The 19,669-nt window shown below is 35.7% G+C and overlaps 1 protein-coding gene across 2 annotated transcripts in view; it reads right to left on the bottom strand.

The window, feature by feature from the left end:
* grk6 (G protein-coupled receptor kinase 6) overlaps positions 1-19,669 on the bottom strand; it is a 149,475-nt gene that overhangs the window by 77,454 nt on the left and 52,352 nt on the right. The window lies entirely within an intron of this gene.

Raw genomic sequence — 19,669 nt, forward strand, 5'->3', positions numbered from 1 at the left:
ATTGTAATTGAGCATTTTGGTAAATACAAAGTTTGGGCTTACAGTGCAGGGGTGTCAAACAGATGCCCACGGGTCAAAACCGGCCCGCCAAAGGGTCTGATCCGGCCCGTGGGATGAATCCTACTATATAATACATGTTCTGTGTCCCATGGATGTTGTAGCACAGGAGGGCGTTTGTATGGGTTTTCCTCAGCCTTCACAGGCCCATTCGCCGCCAAACTCGCCAAATGAATAGAAACATTACCTGACTATCTACTAGGCACAATTTTATGTCCGTATTCAAATGTTGTGAGGTATGCTGGGTGATTTTAGCTTCTCTCTACTTTGAATTCTTCATCCCTGCCACCATACTCCATTTTCAGAAGTGGTTCTGCTGCTGTTCATGACATTTCTACTGCTAGCAGACGATGCTACAGTGTGAAGGCTGCAGTTCACTACTGCTGTATGAATTTAATCATGCTTGACAGGACAAACAAATACATGCTCTTCCCTTCATGCCTCACATGTTGGCTCAAATTATTACCTGCACAATGCACGATTAAATGGTAGTTTACAAATGGATAGTGGTGGCAGACAACTTCTACGGGTACAATGCCGCTAGTTTGTTAAATGCAAAAATTACACTACAGATATTAACCCTTTATAGGACACTCACAGAAATATACGTAAATCCAAAAAGTACATACTAAGACTTTATTATTTTTGTGAAAGTTTTCATAATGTTTTATTGTTATATAGAAAATCAAAGTCAATGAAGTTACCATATTTGGTCCTTGGCACAAAAAAAATACAAGAATAAATATAAAAAAGAAAAAGACAAGAAAAACTCATATAAGTAGAATTGTATTTTGAGACTGATCTCATGAAATCACATTGTATATCATGCCAGGCATTTAGCATACTATATGTACGCATTTTTGTCCTTTCGCATGTTATTGGTCAATTTACACCAAGATTTCCAGTTAGGGTTAGGGTTAGGGCTATCCTTTCACACAAAATGTGAATAACCCAAACAACCATGTACAACCTTAAATATCTTTTAAAAAATAAGTGCAATTTTAACTATATTAAACCTGTTAGTAAATGTTATTTGCCTTTGTGGATCCACTGTAATCTTTAAGTTGTAATGCACGTGTGTAAATGAAAAGCAAATGTCTAATACTGTCAAAATTCATGTTGTTTTAATCACTATTGTCCTACAGTATCAATAAAAGGCTTCTCCTCTGACCTCTGGGTTTAACTTCTAAAATCCTTTTCTTCATCCTTGTGGGTTGTAATTGAATAAATAAAACAATTAAATTAGAGGATAAACTACACCATCCAGTTTGAGTCTAATTCCCATTCCAGAGTGACATATGACCTGAGTTTGATGCTAATATTTATTTTCATTTGCTTCACTGTTTGTTCAGAGTCTTAATGCAGATCAGGTCTTTTTTTTTTTTTATTTGGTTTTCCCTGTCTGTAATGTTCATTGTTCATCATTGTATTTCTTCTTCTTTAAATACACAAATGAGGCTGTTCTTAGTGACGTCAGCACATTTGCCTAAACAATGAAGACTCAGAACCTGGTCTTTACCTCCTGAACTCGACTCGTACACATTTCTATTTCCAGCATTTATCTAATGCTCTGGTCAAGTGTATAATGTCTGGAACAACGTATAACAGGGTTTGGTTGAATTTAGGAAAAGATGGTCTGGGTTAAAGTATGCACGATGTCATGTGATAAAACAATAAATAGTCGTGAATAAAACAACAGGGAACAAAGAGTGGTAGGAATGAGCCACATGTTGATCTTATATTGTAGTGCAGTGGTTCCACCCTTTTTTGGCTTGTGACCCCATTTTAACATCACAAATTTCTGGTGACCCCAGACATTTTATTGCTAAAATTAATTAGTTTTTGATCACGTAATAGTTTGCTATACTAACATTGATCCACCAGTAAAACCCATCGAGTTGGATCAATAACGTGGTTGGAGATGCTTATTTTTACATTCAGTTATTGATGTCTTTGCTCCAAAAAGTCACTTTTTTTCTTCAGTTTTCTCTGTTTTCGACATAATAGCACTTAATTCTAATCCCATATTTTGTGAACATCTCCAAGATGAGTAAATTAAATGCAGGAAAATATGACCTTCACTGAAAAAACACAAAATACAGAGCGTAATATTATACTATAGGATGATAAATCATTGAAGAAAGGTGAAATTAGAGAAAAAAAATCAGTTGTCAGCCGGGTCTTTATGGGTTAAATCAAATCACATATAATTTAGATCACTGGTTTCCAACCTTTTTTGGCTCATGACCCCATTTTAACATCACAATTTTCTGGTGACCCCAGACATTCAAAACAGAGACATTTTTTTTGCTAAAATTAATTTGTTTTAGATCATGTAATAGTTTGCTATAATATGTTGCAGATAAACATTAATTTTAGATGACATTTAGTCTATATATTGTATATTATTATGGATGGAGGCAGAAAAGCCAGGTGTAGATTACTGCACAAAGGGAGGATTTGATTTTCCTTGGTCAGGATATGTACAGTCAGTCCAGCTTGGATTTACAAGGCTGACAAACGGAAAAAATAAGTGTAATTTTAACAGTATTATGCCTCAGTTTATCATTTCCACATGTACATTATAACTTCCAGATCACAGTGGATCTACAAATACACAAAACATTTAATAACGGGCAGAATCTTGTTAAAATTGCACTTACTTCTATTAAGACATTTCAGGTTGTTCATATTTGTTCAGGTTATTCACACTTTTTGGGAAATTATACTTTGTTTTAGTGTAAATACATGAAAATATTTACATTTACAAAGAGAAAAATTTGGATTTGTCATTATTTATATGTTATTATGATAGTATTTTACTGAATCCTGCCCACTGGAGATTGAATTGGTCTGAATGTGGAACCTGAACTAAAAGGATTGTTAATATTTTAGTGTAATTTTTGCATTTCACAAATTCCTCCCAAGGGCCGGATTGGACCCTTTGGCGGGGCCGGATTTGGCCCCCGGGCCGCATGTTTGACACCTGTGGTCTAATGTGTCTGTTTCCATGGAAGAATTCAACAAACTCTATCTTAGAAACAGAGTTCATTCATGTCAACAAGTGACTGCTTCCATTTCCATGAACTTCTAGCATTAGCACGTGAACATGCACGACTCATCCAGTGTGAACCTTAACAAATGTGACCTCCCTCATTGGCCTTTTTAACTCATTTCCTGAGCTCCAGTTATCATCTGATTATTCTTGGCAGACTGCAGAGGTTTAGGTTTGTTACACACTCCCAGAAGTGGCAAAAGTCCATAGACGTGCTTAAAAATACAAAACTACTGCTTTAACCTCATAACTCAAGTAAAAGTACAATAATACAAGCTCTGAAATGTACTCGAATAATAAAAGTAAAGACTATTTCTGTATCTGTACCTGTTGTTTCTGTGAAAATGTAACTGAATCTCAAAAGAAAACCTGCAAAATACAAAAAAATAATAATAATAATTCACCTCCAATGCATTAAAACTAGCAATGAGTATATACTTGTGTTGTGGAGTAAAAGTATTACATTTTAACCACCAGTGCATGTTGTCACACGGACGTTTTTTATGACATATTTATGATTCCCCTTTGTGATAACTCCTGTGTGATCTGTTGTTTAATATGGAAATAAACTTCATGAGAAAGTCTATTCAGAACATAAGGGTTATAACTGTCAACATCATCCTCACATCTACCCTGTATGAAAAAAACAAAAAATGAACCTCCCCCTGACACTCCCATTTAAAAAAACCAAAGTACTGCTGTAACCTCTAAACTCAAAAGTACAATAATACAAGCTCTGAAATGTACTCGAATAATAAAAGTAAAGACTACTTCTGCATCTGTACCTGTTATTTCTGTTAAAATGTAACTGAAACTCAAAAAAAAAAAAAAAAAACTGAAAAATACAAAAAAAATTATAATAAAGAGAAAGTTTATTCAGAACATAGGAGTCATAACAGTCAATATCATCCTCACATCTACCCTGTAAAAAAATAAATAAATAAATAAACCTCCCCCTGACACTCCCACTTAAAAATACCAAAGTACTGCTTTAACCTCTTAACTCAAAAGTACAATAATACAAGCTCTGAAATGTACTCGAATAATAAAAGTAAAGACTACTTCTGCATCTGTACCTGCTGTTTCTGTTAAAATGTAACTGAAACTCAAAAAAAAAAACCTGCACAATATAAAAAAAAATAATAATAAAGAGAAAGTATATTCAGAACATAGGAGTCATAACGGTCAATATCATCCTCACGTCTACCCTGTTTAAAAAAAAAAAAAAAAAAAAAACTCCCACTGACGATGAATTTTACATGATGGAAAATAACTTTACTAAAACTTCAACGTTCATTGGCAAGAAAAAAGTATGTGAACCCTTTGAATTTTGCCACTTTTCTGCATGAACTGGTCATAAAATGTGACCAGTCAGAGAGAAAAAGAGACGAGGAAATGTAAATGTTGAATTTGCATCTCGATGCAAAGTGACTCACGGACCCTAACGCTCAAACAAATGTGATTCAGGAAAGAGCAGAAAGGTCAGAGAAAAATCAGGAACTTTGAAACCTTTTAACCACAGTAGAAGAGTCAAAGGTGTGAACGGATGATGGGGATAAAATAAAAACTACACTATGTCAAAGAGGAAATGGAATTGGCCAACATGCAAATTGTTAAAGAACTAAATATGGCATCTATGACCAGAGTGATTCAGTTCAGTTCTGTACACTGGAAAAAAATCTACATCTTACCAAGTGTATTTTTCTCACTTGTAGTCCAAATATCTCATCACACTTAAAATAAGACATAATCACCTAAAGAGGAACTTTTCAGTGTGATATAAGAACTGATTTTTAAACAGTAGTTCTTGAAAATCTTATTTTAAGAAATGTTTCCAAGATAATTTTCTCTTGTTCCATTGGCAGATTTTTTTTTTTTTTTTTTGCTTGAATTAAGCAAAAAAAAAAATCCTATTAAGAAAAACAAATCTTGAATTAAGCCAAAAAAAAGGAAAAAATCTTAAATTAAGCAACATAAATTTGGAATTTAGCAAAAAAAAATTTTTGAATTTAGCAAAAAATATCTTGAAATAAGCAAAAAATAATAATTCTTGAATTAAGCAACATAAATCTTGAATTATGCAAAAAAAAAATAAAATCTTGAATTAATCCAAAAAATTCTTGTGTTAAGAAAAACAAATCCTGAATTAAGCAAAAAAAAAATCTGTAAGCAAAAAAAATATCTGCCGATGGAACAAGTGAAAATTAACTTGGTAAGATTTGTTGAAATAAGATTTTCCAGATCTGTTGTCTAAAAATCAGTTTTTAAATCTCACTGAAAAGTTTCTCTTGAGGTGATTATATCTTATTTAAGTGTGATGAGATATTTTGACTAGAAATGAGAAAAATACACTTGGTAAGATTTAGATTTTTTGCAGTGTGCAAAAAATATCTGTGTTATTATGATCCGTCCATGTCTTCAGTGTGCATGAATGTCGTCTGTCAACCCATCCTTCACTGATTTAACCCTTCGACGTCGAGTGGAAGTCTGGATAGTCAGTGTATCTGTTGGTAATTGGATTTTCTTTTCAGAAACAAAACAAAAGCTAATGGTTAATTGAGTTTTATTTCAAAATAGAAGAATAAAAATTTAATTTCAAGGCATTTTTATTTTTCATTGTCAAAACAGATAAGCCTTTTTTTTTTTTAAAAAAAAAGGACTGATTTCTGTTTTCTCTTCCTAGTAACAAAAAACAAAGTAACTATCTGACAGAAATGGAAAAACGGACCAAAAACAGCTGGATGTTGTCATTTTCAAGGAAAGAGCACTAATGTCTCGATCACAAAGATTCTTACAAACGATGTGTATGTTCGAAATCTGGACATCGTAGACATGCTCCTTCCACGAATATCTACGAACTCCAGATTTCGTACAAACTGGAAGATTCGTACAAACCCATCGTTCGTAAGAATTTCTGTGACCTAGGCGTTAGTTCTGAATAGTTCCTCCTCCAATCACTTCTGCTGAAACTTGCATTTTCCCATTTTTCCCACATTTACTAATATTCCCTCCGCTCTTTCGCCACAGCACGTTGCATTCCAAGCATCAGGCGCTGATGACTTCATGTATCGGTCATAAACAATAGGCAACTAAAGGGTTCCACTTGTCAATCATCAGACTATACTTCCAATCAAAACTATTAAATATTTATATAATCAAAATAAATTGTGAATAACAATACTTTTTTTTCCTTCAAGTGTATTTAATTTTTTAATGCCTCTGGACATTGAATTTAATGCTTTTGAATGCCATTTAAGGCCTTAATTTTCACAAAATCTATTTAATGACTTCTAATGCTTTTTAATGACCTGCAGAAACCCTGTATAATAAGAACTAAACCACAGAGGGTGACAGTCCATGGGAATGCTGAACCGAGTGGGACGTCTGACGGACAATAGAGGATCTGTGCCGAGTCATCAGGTTGTTTCCAATCTTCATGAACATCATGATTAGAAAGAACATTTAATGAAGCATTTCCAATTAATATTTTAAAAATAAATACTTACTGAGATAAAAGAGAAACTATTTTTCAGATAAAACACATTTTTATATTATTTTACATTATATTTAATACAAAAATCTGTATGTAGCACGGTCAAAAGGACACGAAAATTACACGCTACTATTTTTTCTAAAATATCTTTTTATTCTCTCACAGGTACATTTTGGGAATTGAACTAATTATTCAAGGCAGAGTGTTTCACAAAAATGACCACTGTTGCAAAATTATTCATGATTTATTTGCGCTTAACTGGGCAGGTTTTGCATGTAACACAAGTGGACACAATGGGTTACATACAAAACCTGGAATGAGACTGACATTCATGTAAAACCCACATGTGTGGATTAGAAAGAGGGTGACAGTCCATGGGAATGCTGAACCGAGTGGGACGTCTGGGGGACAATAGAAGATCTGTGCCGAGTCATCAGGTTGTTTCCAATCTTCATGAACGTCATGATTAGAAAGAACATTAAATGTAGCATTTCCAATTAAGCGCTCTTCTGTATAATCTCCTGAACACACTGGCTCCAAATTGGCTTCATTTACACTACATGAACCTCGGTGGTCCCACACCGGCTACTCATGCGTGAAATACAACAGCCCCTCAATTTCTTGGAACTTGTCATTATGTGGCTGTGGATCAGTGGAGTTTCTGAAAGCATCCCTGGAGGTGTGATGGTCATGAAAGGAGCGGTGGGACTGTACAGAACATGCTGTACATTATTAAACACTGAACTTGTACATAAAGTCCTCTGTCGGGCCTCCTGACAGCACGGTGGGCCTCAGCCCTGATGGTTTTACGCTGGATTAAAGCCTGGGAAGTGAAAAAAGCGTCCGAACACTAGAACTGGGCATTAATCTAATCGCACTCACGGTGTCAACATTATATAACTGCAAACGCTGCACTTTAACTTAATTAAATGCACATACTGTATGCAATCTGCAGGTGTGGACATGCAGACCTGACCTCTGTCTGTGCAGTCGGTCACTGTCCACGGCCAACAGTCAGTCACTTATGGACAGAAGTGGAGAAAAGTTTAAGGAAACCTCCTGCATTTGTCATGTACTGCATTAAGAATCACTCTTAAGTTACTGAACTTATTGAACTCTGTCAAGTATTGTTCCATTCTCCAAACTCACATGCTCCATTCTGCACATGCTCAGTTCTGTCAAGGTCAAAACTGAACATTTCAGCAAAATGAAACGCATTGAAACTGACAAGAATATATTTATTTATTTATTTATTTTCTGTTCTTAACAATAAACTAAAAAAACATCATTTGCATTTTTTCATGTGATGCAGCCTCATCTTTTGAAACACAAAAGATTTTCCCCCAGATATTAGTGGGAAATTTTAAGGGTTTAAAGGCCTTAGGACAAGGATTTAAATTAGGAAAAAAAATTTAAAAATTGACGTGGAGAACATGCAAACTCCAGTCAGAAAGGCCATGCAAGTAGGTGTATATAGGTTTAAATTTAGGTTTAATCCATATCATGGACTCGTCAGTAGTTGCAATCTGCAGGTGTGGACATGCAGACCTGACCTCTGTCTGTGTAGTCAGTCATTGTCCATGTCCAACAGTCAGTCACTTATGGACAGAAGTGGAGAAAAGTTTATGGAAATCCCATGTATTTGTCATGTACTGCATTAAGAATCACTCTTGAGTCGTTGAACTCTGTCACATATTGTTCCATTCTCCAAACCCACATGATCCATTCTGCACATGCTCAGTTCTGTCAAGGTCAAAACTGAACTGTTCATCAAAATGAAATGCATTGAAACTGTCAAGAATTTATTTATTTATTTATTTTTTAAATTTTCTGTTCTTAACAATAAACTAAAAAAAACATCATTTGCATTTTTTTGTGTGATGCGGCCACACCTTTTGAAACACAAAAGATTTTTCCCCAGATATTAGTGGGAAATTTTAAAGGTTTACAGGCCTTAGGACAAGGATTTAAATTAGGAAAAAAATTTGACATGGAGAACATGCAAACTCCAGTCAGAAAGGCTATGCATGTAGGTGTATATAGGTTTAAATTTAGGTTTAGTGATGGATTCGTCAGTAGTTGCAATCTGCAGGTGTGGACATGCAGACCTGACCTCTGTCTGTGCAGTCGGTCACTGTCCACGGCCAACAGTCAGTCACTTATGGACAGAAGTGGAGAAAAGTTTAAGGAAACCCCATGCATTTGTCATGTACTGCATTAAGAATCACTCTTGAGTCATTGAATTCTGTCACATATTGTTCCATTCTCCAAACCCACATGATCCATTCTGCACATGCTCAGTTCTGTCAAGGTCAAAACTGAACTGTTCATCAAAATGAAATGCATTGAAACTGTCAAGAATTTATTTATTTATTTTCTGCTCTTAATAATAAACTGAAAAAAACATCATTTGCATTATTAGTTGACATTGAGACATTGAGTTCAGGTTCAGTTAATGATATATTTTGTTGAAAATGTCACTTTTTTTCAACTTTTCTCTATTTTTGACATAACAACCCTCAAATGTAATGATCACTAAAATAAATAGTGGAAAATACCTGATTTTCACAGAAAAAAAATGCAAAATGGAGAGGATAACATTATGATAAATACCTGTAGAACGGTTAAATAGTTAAACAAAATAAATACAAAATGGTCAAAACCCTTCAAATTAAAGCTAACGTGTATGTCTCCTTAATAGTATAAGTGTTTTAATTAGGGATGTAAACAATTAATCAACTAACGATTAACTGTCGATAAGAATTTGCTCGATTAAACTATTAATTGTTGGTTAATTGCCCTTGTCCACCTGTCCACACCTGTTCGAAGGCTGCTGGTTTGTCTGTGCTGCGACGCCGTGGCTGGGATAGCCGGTCATCAAACTGGAACATGGTGTTGATGAGTTAGAATGTCTGTATGGACATGGTGGAGGGAAACACAGACCGGCCCGTCTGTTTGTGGGAGCGGTGCACCCCCGAATAAATACACGCACAAATGCGTGGTCAGTATCGGAGCGTTTTCCCTGGAGGTTGGTCTAGTCTACAGTCAGTGAGACAGAAGTTGAAAACAAAACTAAAAAGAAGCTTCATGGGGACCGTGCCTTTTCTGTTGTCGCCCCAAAGTTGTGGAACCAGTTGCCCTTAGTTGTTAGACAGGCTCAGTCTGTACCTGTCTTTAAATCACATCTAAAAATGCACTTTTTCTCATTAGCTTTTAATCAGTGAGTGACATGTCTGTTTTTCTTATGCTGTTTTTAACAGATTTTAATTTGCCTTTGTTTTTATGATGGTTGTATTTTGTTGTTCTTAGCCCGCTTAACACCCTGTGTTATCACTAGTTTTATTTACTTATTTAATCCCTTGTTTTATGTTTGGTGTACGGCACTTTGGCCAGCTGTAAAGTTCTTAAAGTGCTTTATAAATAAAGTTGGTATGGTATGGTATGGTATGGTAAAACATCCTCCAGGCTCCTGATTTGGGCCACAGGTATGTAATGCATCTGTGAAGCTTCAGGAGGCCGGGAAAAGATAAATGAGCGAAAAGTTTCACTTTCACTTCTGCGGGGGCACGGACTGCACCACCCCGGACCCCCATAGTATTATAAGTAGGACAGAAAGTGACGAGCGCGGTTACCAACCAACACGCACACATCCTCTGGCCGTACTGTCAACCAACTAATGATAAATGAATTAATCGATTACTTGCATCACTAGTTTTAACTGTAGCAGCAAACAAAGTGAATACAGATAACATTAGTAAGAGTGTATTCATCATCATCATCTTCATCTTCGTCGTCTTCTTCATCATCTCATGGAATGTCGTGGAATGGCCAAATAAATAATATATTGCAAAAAATGGGTCGGAGTATAGGAATAATTAGACACTGTAAGAAATTTGTTCCCCAATGGTTGACCAAGCTATTAGTTCAGTCATTAGTATTATCTCATATGGATTATGCCTCAGTTGTTTGGTCAAATACTAACGAAAATAATTTACACAAATTGCAAGTCGTACAGAATAAAGCGCCACAAATTGTTTTGGGTTGCCCTTACAGAACTAATATAACCACAATGCACAACAGTTTGGCATGGTTAACTGTAAAATCTAGATTGAAATATTTTTTATTATCATTTATTTGTAACATTATAGCAACACAAACTCCAGAAATGATTCACAGAAAACATTTTTTGCGGATCAAATTAATAATTGTACAAGACAAACCAGTGAAACACTGTGTGCTCTGCCTCTAGGCAGAACAAATTAGTTACAGTGAACTGTTTTTTATCGGGCCATGGTTGCATGGAATGGATTGCCAGGTTTGTTGTTGTTGGAAAATAATAGAAAATGTTTTCAAAAGAAATCAAAACTTTTTTTGTTTACACAGCAGGCATGAAATGGAAAGAGTATCGCTAATATTGAAAGAAGTCTTATGATTTGTATCAGACAGGTATTGGTTGGTGAAGGAGTATAAATGTATAGTACTTATTTAGTTTGTTTATTTATTTTAATTGCATCGGGCATTTGTATATGTCCTGTTTTTGTGTGTGTGTGTGTGTGTGTGGATGGTGTAAGATTAATGTAAAATAATTAAAATGGTAATGTAATGTAGATGAGACCCCAGGAAGAATAGCAACTGAATCATCAGTTGCTAATGGAGATCTTGATAAATGAAATGAAATCATCGTCTTCATCTTCATCATTTTCATCTTTTTGTGGCATTTTGACAGAATTTGCGCACACATTCTTGAGTTAAAGCCAATAATGTGTTGCTGGTGTCGATCCAAAACAACTAACTTTAAGACCCCTATGAAGCATTTTATTACTTGATAGAGTTTATAGAGGGGGGGGTGGGAGAATAGAATAGAGATGATTGTTTGCACAAAGTTGGACTTTGCCAGAACTCTGGGAAAACAGTGAAGTATGTGAAATATGTCAGTGTGTCCAGATTATTCATCAATCAACAATTCACTTCACAGACCTCACTTTGTCCAACAAATGTAAAATCAGTCAACAGCAAATAAAACCCAAATGAGTTCAGTGGATTACCATGAAGTATTATATTTAGATAGTACTGTAGGAACGTTATGTGTCCTTATGGGGAAACTGGTTCGAAGCAGTTTCACTTATTTCATCACAGCATCAGTTAGAGTGTATTCATACAGTTTACAAAGAACAAAGCAGCATCTGTAGATAATAGCTGATTAATAATGTACCGACTGGAAGAACAAATGGAAATGCTGAGCCTATTCATCATTCTACTAATAACTCTGTGCATAAATGAAGGTGCCTTCCACAGATGGTGTGAAAATCAGACCTACAAACTAGTCATAAAATGATGCTATTGGTCAGTCTTCGTGTTGGCCTGATAATTTTAGAAATATTTAACCAATGAAAAGTGTTGAAACTCTATTCATTTATTTAGACCACAGGTGTCAAACATGTAGCCCGCTAAAATGTCCAATCTGGGCCGTGTGATGAATTTGTGAAATGCAGAAATTACACTGAAGATATTAACAATCAAGGATGTTAAAATCATTTTAGGTCAATTCAAGTGGGTCAGACCAGTAAATACTATCATAAAAACTTATAAATAATGAAAACTGCAGATTTTTCTTTTTGTTTTAGTTTTAAAAAAATAAAATAAAATTACACAAAAATGTTTATATTTACTGACTAGCCTTTTATAAAAAAAAAAAAAAAATTTGAATAACCTGAACAAATATGAACATCCTGAAATGTTTTAATAGTATGTCTAATTTTATAAAAAATTCTGCCTGTTATTAACTGTTTTGTGTATTTGTAAATCCACTGTGATCTGTAAATTGTGACGTATAAATGACAATCTAGGCACAATATTATTAAAATTGCACTTATTTTTAAAAATAATTTTCAGGTTGTTTATATTTGTTCGTGTTATGTTCAAGTACGACTCATAGACGTAAACATTTTCATAACACAATTTGACTTTTTTCACTCAAAAACATAGAGAAAACTTTAGAGTTGACATTCTATCTAAGTTCTTATCCTATTATTTCTATAATTTTACTTGTCCAGCCCACTTTAGATCATATTAGGCTGCGCGTGGCCCCTGAACTAAACGGAGTTTGACATCCCTGATTTAGACTGTACATTGTTTTTCCAGTTTCCTGCAGCACTGGAGGGTGCATTGTCTTGGCCAAGGACACATGACTAGAAAAGAGCAGGATTCGAACCACCAACCCTTCAATTATTGGACAACCTGCTCTACCTCCTGAGCCACGACACTACAATGACAATCGAATCAAATTGTATTTACATCGCACCAAATCATAGATAGATAGATAGATAGATACTTTATTAACCCTGAGGGAAATTCAAGTATTCAGCAGCTTTGCATACAGCACAAGACAAAAAGCAGACAGACCAACACAAAAAACAGTGGGTTAGTAACCAGGCTGACATTAAGACAGTGTTTTTCAACCTTGGGGTCGGGACCCCACATGGGGTCGCCTGGAATTTCTAGTAATTAATAAAAATTAAAATAAAAACTTACTAATAAAAAATAGATGTTAACTTGACAGAGACAATCACGATACATAAAAAAACAATCTATGAAGCTGAAACGTCAGCACTGTGGTTCTGTTTATCTGTCAAATGTTCATTGTGGTCAGTTTCAGATGCTGCAGCTCTTTCATAATTCATCGTTTGAGTTCTTGTTTGTTCAGTATTAATTGTCAGCCTTGTAAATCACAGCTGGACTGACTGTACATATCCTGACCAAGGAAAATCAAATTCTCACTTTGTGCAGTAATCTACACCTGGCTTTTCTGCCTCCGTCCATAATAATATACATTATATAGACTAAATGTAAATATTGACTAGAAATGACAAAAATACACTTGGTCAGATTTAGATTTTTGCAGTGTAAGAAGTGATTTAAAAGGTGCTACTGATTCTGCAAACTTATTTCCTCGGGCAGGCAATTCCAAAATCGAGGGCTCTTGATGGAGAAAGGACGGTCACCTTTCGATTTAAGCCTCGACCTTGGAACAGCAAGGACACCAGGCTGCGTACTGGCTCATTATTATTAGTTCTATCTGGAGTTAAAATAAGACCAAGACCTTCAAAAACTGATCTCGAGACCAGTTTCAAAACTAACATCGATCCATTTCCTCTTAAAATAAACCTGTATCTCCGTGTTCTTGACATTCTCCGGTTTGTGGGTGGGTTTGGTTTGTTTTTTGGTCCATTTGACAGGTGCTGTTGTCTGTTTGACTTGCTACCACACTAGTTTTTTTTTTTTCCATATGGCTACTGTTCTGTCGTTTTCACATCCTCTTTTACATCCTCTAAGCAAATATCATAAAAGATTTGACACTTGTGTGGTTTTTCATGTTGACATTTTTACTTCCGGTTAAAAAAAAATACATTGTAAACTGATAATCGATGATGTAGCTTAAACTACAATGAACAGAGGGTCCGAGTTTGTTTTACTCAAACATGTATAGAACTTGAATTCGGTGACAAAGAGGAGAAAAAAAATTTTGGGCAAAAAAACAAGTTGCCTTGAATGACTCATGTTCATACGAGTCAGTCTTGCGTAAGTGTTGCATAAGTTATACTGCAAGTTATGGATATTGCAAAACCCAAATGGTGTGTAGTATAATTTAATATGACATAAAAAGGGGAAAAAAAAGAGGTGACCGGTTTCTGACAAACAAGGAAGTTGACAGTTTCCTGAATATATGCCTCTTTCTCAACACTCGACTCTTCCTCCAGGTTTCATAAAAACCGTCTAATTCATGATGAAATAAACTCCGGTTTTTGACATTCTTGTCTTTAACCACACTTCTTTTTCCTCTTGTGGCGCTTATACTTTACTACCTGGTTCGCTTTCCTTTTCCTCGCCTTCAGCCGGTATTTGTGCCCCTCCCTCCTCTTCTTCCTCCACAGTCAATCAGTATTTCAGATCGCATGCGGGTTCGTGCAGCTACATGCTGAACTTCCTGCCTCTGCATGTGACGGCAGCGAGACGGCGTGTCATTCAAATCACAGCTCATTTACATCGCACCTTTCAGGAACCCATTGTTTGCAGAAAAACAGACACCTGCTGTTGAATACTTCCCCACCTGCCGCTCAGACAGACTTGATTTCACTCGTAGAATATTTTTAGCAGCAGCAGGAAGTAGCTTTTTTTCTGTGTTTGTTTGAGTAGATATGCAGGACAGGTATCAGGATCCCTCATGTTGACGCTTTCATTGCATGTTCACAACTAAAATTATGCAAATCAGCCACTGGATTAACACAAAACAGTTTTTTTTCATGCAACGGCTCACAGAACACACTCATCATGTTCTACTGTTGTGTTTGTGAAAAGCTGCATGTAGTCACTGTGGGGTGGAAACCTCGAATACAGCAAAAGTACCTTCTTATTAGAGCCCAACTGATATGGGATTTTTGGGGCCAATGCCGATACCGATATTGGGAGCTAAAAAAGTCGATATCCAATATATCGGCCGATATCCGATATTGGCTGATAACCGATATATTGGTTGATATATGAAATAAGAACACTGATCGACACAGGATATAATAATCTTATATTAGATAATTGTGGACAGGTGGATAAACAGTTGCATAAATCTTTGTTTATCTCACAAATATAATTTACACAACTTTCAAATGCAAACTATGGAAAATAATTAGAGCAAAAAATATGACTGACCACACAATTATGTTCTCACTCACAAATTTTGATGTGTCTGCCTCACGGCACTACAACTTCTTATGTGGACTAAGGACTAAACTGAGCATGTGCAGAGTGAATTAGATGAGTCCTAAGTTGTTCTTGATTGGAGCAACTGCAAGAGTTACAACTGTCCCCAGTCTCCCCTACACTATTAACACCCAGGCCTGTCTGCAGAATGAAACTGTGAGGTAGACAGGAAGTGCATGGACATGGGGGGGGTGTGTGTGGGGGTGAATACTTCACAAGACGAGGGGGGGGTCCGTGATTTTTGGAGCGGGGTGGGGTTAGCGGTCCATACTTGTCAGAGCGCGTGGTAGCGGTCTGTGATTTTCACCGGGGTGGGGGGTCGGAGCGGGGGGATAAGCAGTCCATCCTTGTCAGAGCGCGCGACCGGGGTGGGGTGGGGGATGTAGCTCCGTGATTATGTGATTGTGTGTGGGGGGTGATAGCATCATTGTCCGAGCAGGAATGAAAATGAAACTAACTCGCTTTAAAGTTCCTCTTATTCTCCGGGCAGCGCGCACACACAGGAGCAGTGAGCGACAGAATCTCCGCGCAGCAAAAAAACTTCATATATCAGCTACATATTGGTTGATGGTGATTAATTGATGATACGCAAGAATCAGTCCGATTAATCAGCCAGCCGATTAATTGGTCGGGCTCAACTTCTTATCATCCTCTGAGATAAGCCTAAGGATTTAAAGGGCTCATATTTCTCTAAACCCACTTTTATTATCTCATCTTTGGCTCATTTATTTGTGTATTTGGACCCTAATAATTCATACAGTTTGAATTTGAATCCTCCAGCTGCAGCAAAACTATCTTTATATTCATTCCAGCAAAAATCAAGTGGATTTCTACAACCTGTTTTAATTCCTGCTTAATTTGTTACGTTTTATAACTAGTTGCATCACAACATTTGCACATATAAGGTCCAGACTTCAGACAAACATTTCTCCGAGTACGACATATTTGTTTGTCAGCAGCAGCGGTTGTAGTCCATACTGAAAATATGTCCAAACTTGGAGCTGATTACCTAAAATGTTCAGTTGTTGGTTGAACGGAACAGAGCAGAATAACCAACAACCTGGAAAGGGGGTGGGGTCATGTGCATTTAAAGGGCCAGCGCTCCAAACCACCTTTCTAGTGTCATTACTCAGAAGTAGGGCTGAAGATGGACCTGTGGAGTTGAATTAATGAAGAATTCAGACCCAAGCAGAGCATTTACAGTTTATGGAGACCACAGGGAAATGTTGGAAAACAGATAATTCCATTTAAAAAAGAAAAAATAGATTAAAAGATCCATTAAATTACCAATAGTTTAAGTACTTCCACACTGACCTCAACAATGACCATATTCAGCAGTAAAATGTAACGTACATGTGAATGTAGCAGTAAAATCAATCAAAAACCATATTGCTTGTCATACTTTACTTTCATACTTTACTCTGTTTTGCTGATAAAACTTGCATAATGCTTTGAATGAGGTCCTTTACTTATAGAGAAAATGTCATTAGGGAACTGACACAAAAGTGGCACTGGGGTTAATATCAATTTCACTAATTTCCCTATATCTAACCTTTCTTAAGTGATTAATCACCATTTATTATAATATTATCCTATATTTTGCATTTTATCAGTATAAATCGGGTGTTTTCCTATATTTATTTTGCTGTGATTATGTGGAAGTTCATAAAAGCTCAGAGTAAAGTTGATAGTTATTATATCAAAAACAGAAAAAACTGAAGAAAAAGTGACTTTTTCTGCAAAATCTATCATTAACTGAACATAAACCCAGTGTGTCCATCCACTGTCATTGATCCAACTCTATGGGTTTTACTGGTGAATTGATGTTGTAGAAGATGTCGGTGTTTCCACGGTAACTACACAGCCTCTGAACGTCCAAATGGGTCATATCTGATGACCATGAAAAGATGAAGAACTGTATTTTACACCAATTATTTGCATGTATTAATAGGATTAATGGATCAACAGGTATTAAACAGTTTAGATCAGTAGATGGTTTTGGTGAGTGATGGATGTTTGGGTCTTTATGGGTTAATCTAAACTTCAAATGTCCTGGAGAATATCGTCATTTCTGCTTTTTAGAAAAATACAAACCGATTCCCTAAAGGTTCATTTTATGCTAAATGTGTTGTTAGTTCCTGGTTTATTTCCTCTTTCCATGGCCTAATTGGAGCAAAAACCACGTATATAAGTACTGTTGTTTTTATCTCAAAGCTCTCTTAGGTTTGAAACCATCTGCCTCGTGGCCTCTCTTTAACACGGTATAAGTTTATCACGGGTCATCATCGGGCAGCCTCACAGCGTCCTTTAAATGGACGTGGTCTGAACAATATATCCTGTGTGTTTACTCTGTTGGTCTGTCTGCTGCACACCGACTGACCACAGTACAAACAGAGCACCCCCGCACACGAACGCACCACAACGGATGGGAACGTCTCCACCGCGGCAACAATTCACATCACATTCACATCACATGCTGTTACGGTTAACCTGCAGGAAAGGTTAAAGCACTTAAAAGCACAGATGCAAACACACAAATGAGGGTTTAAAGACATTTTTATGATCAGTACAAATGCTATTTCAGACCTACTTCATACGAACATACTGGCAAAAAAATGACTTGGAGTAGGACTGAGTGATAAAACGATCATCACTGTTATTGTGATAAAAGTTTCTACTGTGATAATTATATGTAAATGCATGTCATATACATTTTTCTCATCTTTAGGGTTAATTTTGTTTTTAATCTCATCTCAAATCAATTTTGTTCGCATACAAATTTGACATTAAACAGACATTTTATCAGTTTTTAATTTTAACCTTTTAGATTTGTGAAATGAGAACCAAAAAACCACCTAATATAGAATAGAATAGAATAGAATAGGCTTTATTGTCATTACACAGGTTGTGCAACATAATTCCAGTGCACTTGCAACTAATAACACAATAAAATACAGACATGTGTTTAAAAAAATAAATAAATAAAATGGTGTGCAATAGAAATACAGTCGCAGAAAAAATTATTGGACCACCAGTCTTATATAAGCTGTAAATAAAGACACTGTGTTAAATGTGTCGATCCTAGTGGTTTTTCTAATCCACACGTGGGTTTTTCATCTATCTCTTTCATCAGTCTCATTCCAGGTTTTGTATGGAACCCATTGTGTCCACTGGTGTTACATACAGAACCTGAACATTTAAACATGAATAAATTGCAAATGATTTTGCAACAGTGGTCATTTTTGTCAAACACTCTGCCCTGTATAACTAGTTCAATTTCCCAAAATGTACCTGTGAGAGAATAAGAGATATTAAAAAAAATAGTAGTGTGTAATTTTTGTGTATTTTAACCGTGTTACATGCAGATTTTTGTATTAAATATAATCTAAAATAATATAAAAGTGTGTTTTATCTGAAAAATAGTTTCTCTTTTATCTCAGTAAGTATTTATTTTTAAAACAGACCCAAAGTGCTTCCAAATTTGCTTCATAACATTAGTCTACATCTGGTTTGAATTTTTAGCCTCATGTCCTGTTTTCAGGACCAGTTTCATAGAAGCACCAACATATAATAGTATATAATATAGTAAATATGGTGTGTGTATGTATATATATGTATAGTAATATAGTATAGCATAGTATATAAAAATACTATTTATTCTATTTATACCAACCCTTTCAACTGACAAGTGGAATATTTAGTCCATGAAAACACAGCTAATGAGATTTTGAGTTAAAAAAATGTATTTCAACTCAAAGTTCGGACCAAACTTTTCTCAGTTTTTTTTTTTTTGTTTGTTTTTATGTCAGTCTGAACAGCACAAAATGTATTTACTTTTTCAAATCAGACCCAGGGCACTTTCATATGTGGTCTTAAATCTGATACATATTTGATGTTCTGCAATGCGACTTCAGTCTGAACGGTCATGTCATTTCATCCAACTATTATATCATTTTAATGCAACAGACAACGGCAAAAAAAAAAAAAAAAAAATCAGATTTCTGCAAAAAAATCTGAACTAAGAATTAACGCCTGCAATGTGGGAGTAACATCTGACATCACAGGGACATGTTCAGATCTATTCTGTCCAGCTATACAGTTTGCATGAGTGTAGTTTGATTTAATTAATTAATGTATTACGGCTAAAATTTACTTAGGAGGTCAAATGAGTGGCCATTTTTGTCAAAAAAACAAAAAACACTGTAAGAAATGCATAGAACCATGTTGAAATAATGCTAATACATTTGTGCACAGACTACTGATATTATTTGACAGTGGAAGCTATATTTTCAGAAATATTGGATTTGGAA

The sequence above is a fragment of the Sphaeramia orbicularis genome, chromosome 14, assembly GCF_902148855.1.
Source record: "Sphaeramia orbicularis chromosome 14, fSphaOr1.1, whole genome shotgun sequence".
Taxonomy (NCBI): domain Eukaryota; kingdom Metazoa; phylum Chordata; class Actinopteri; order Kurtiformes; family Apogonidae; genus Sphaeramia; species Sphaeramia orbicularis.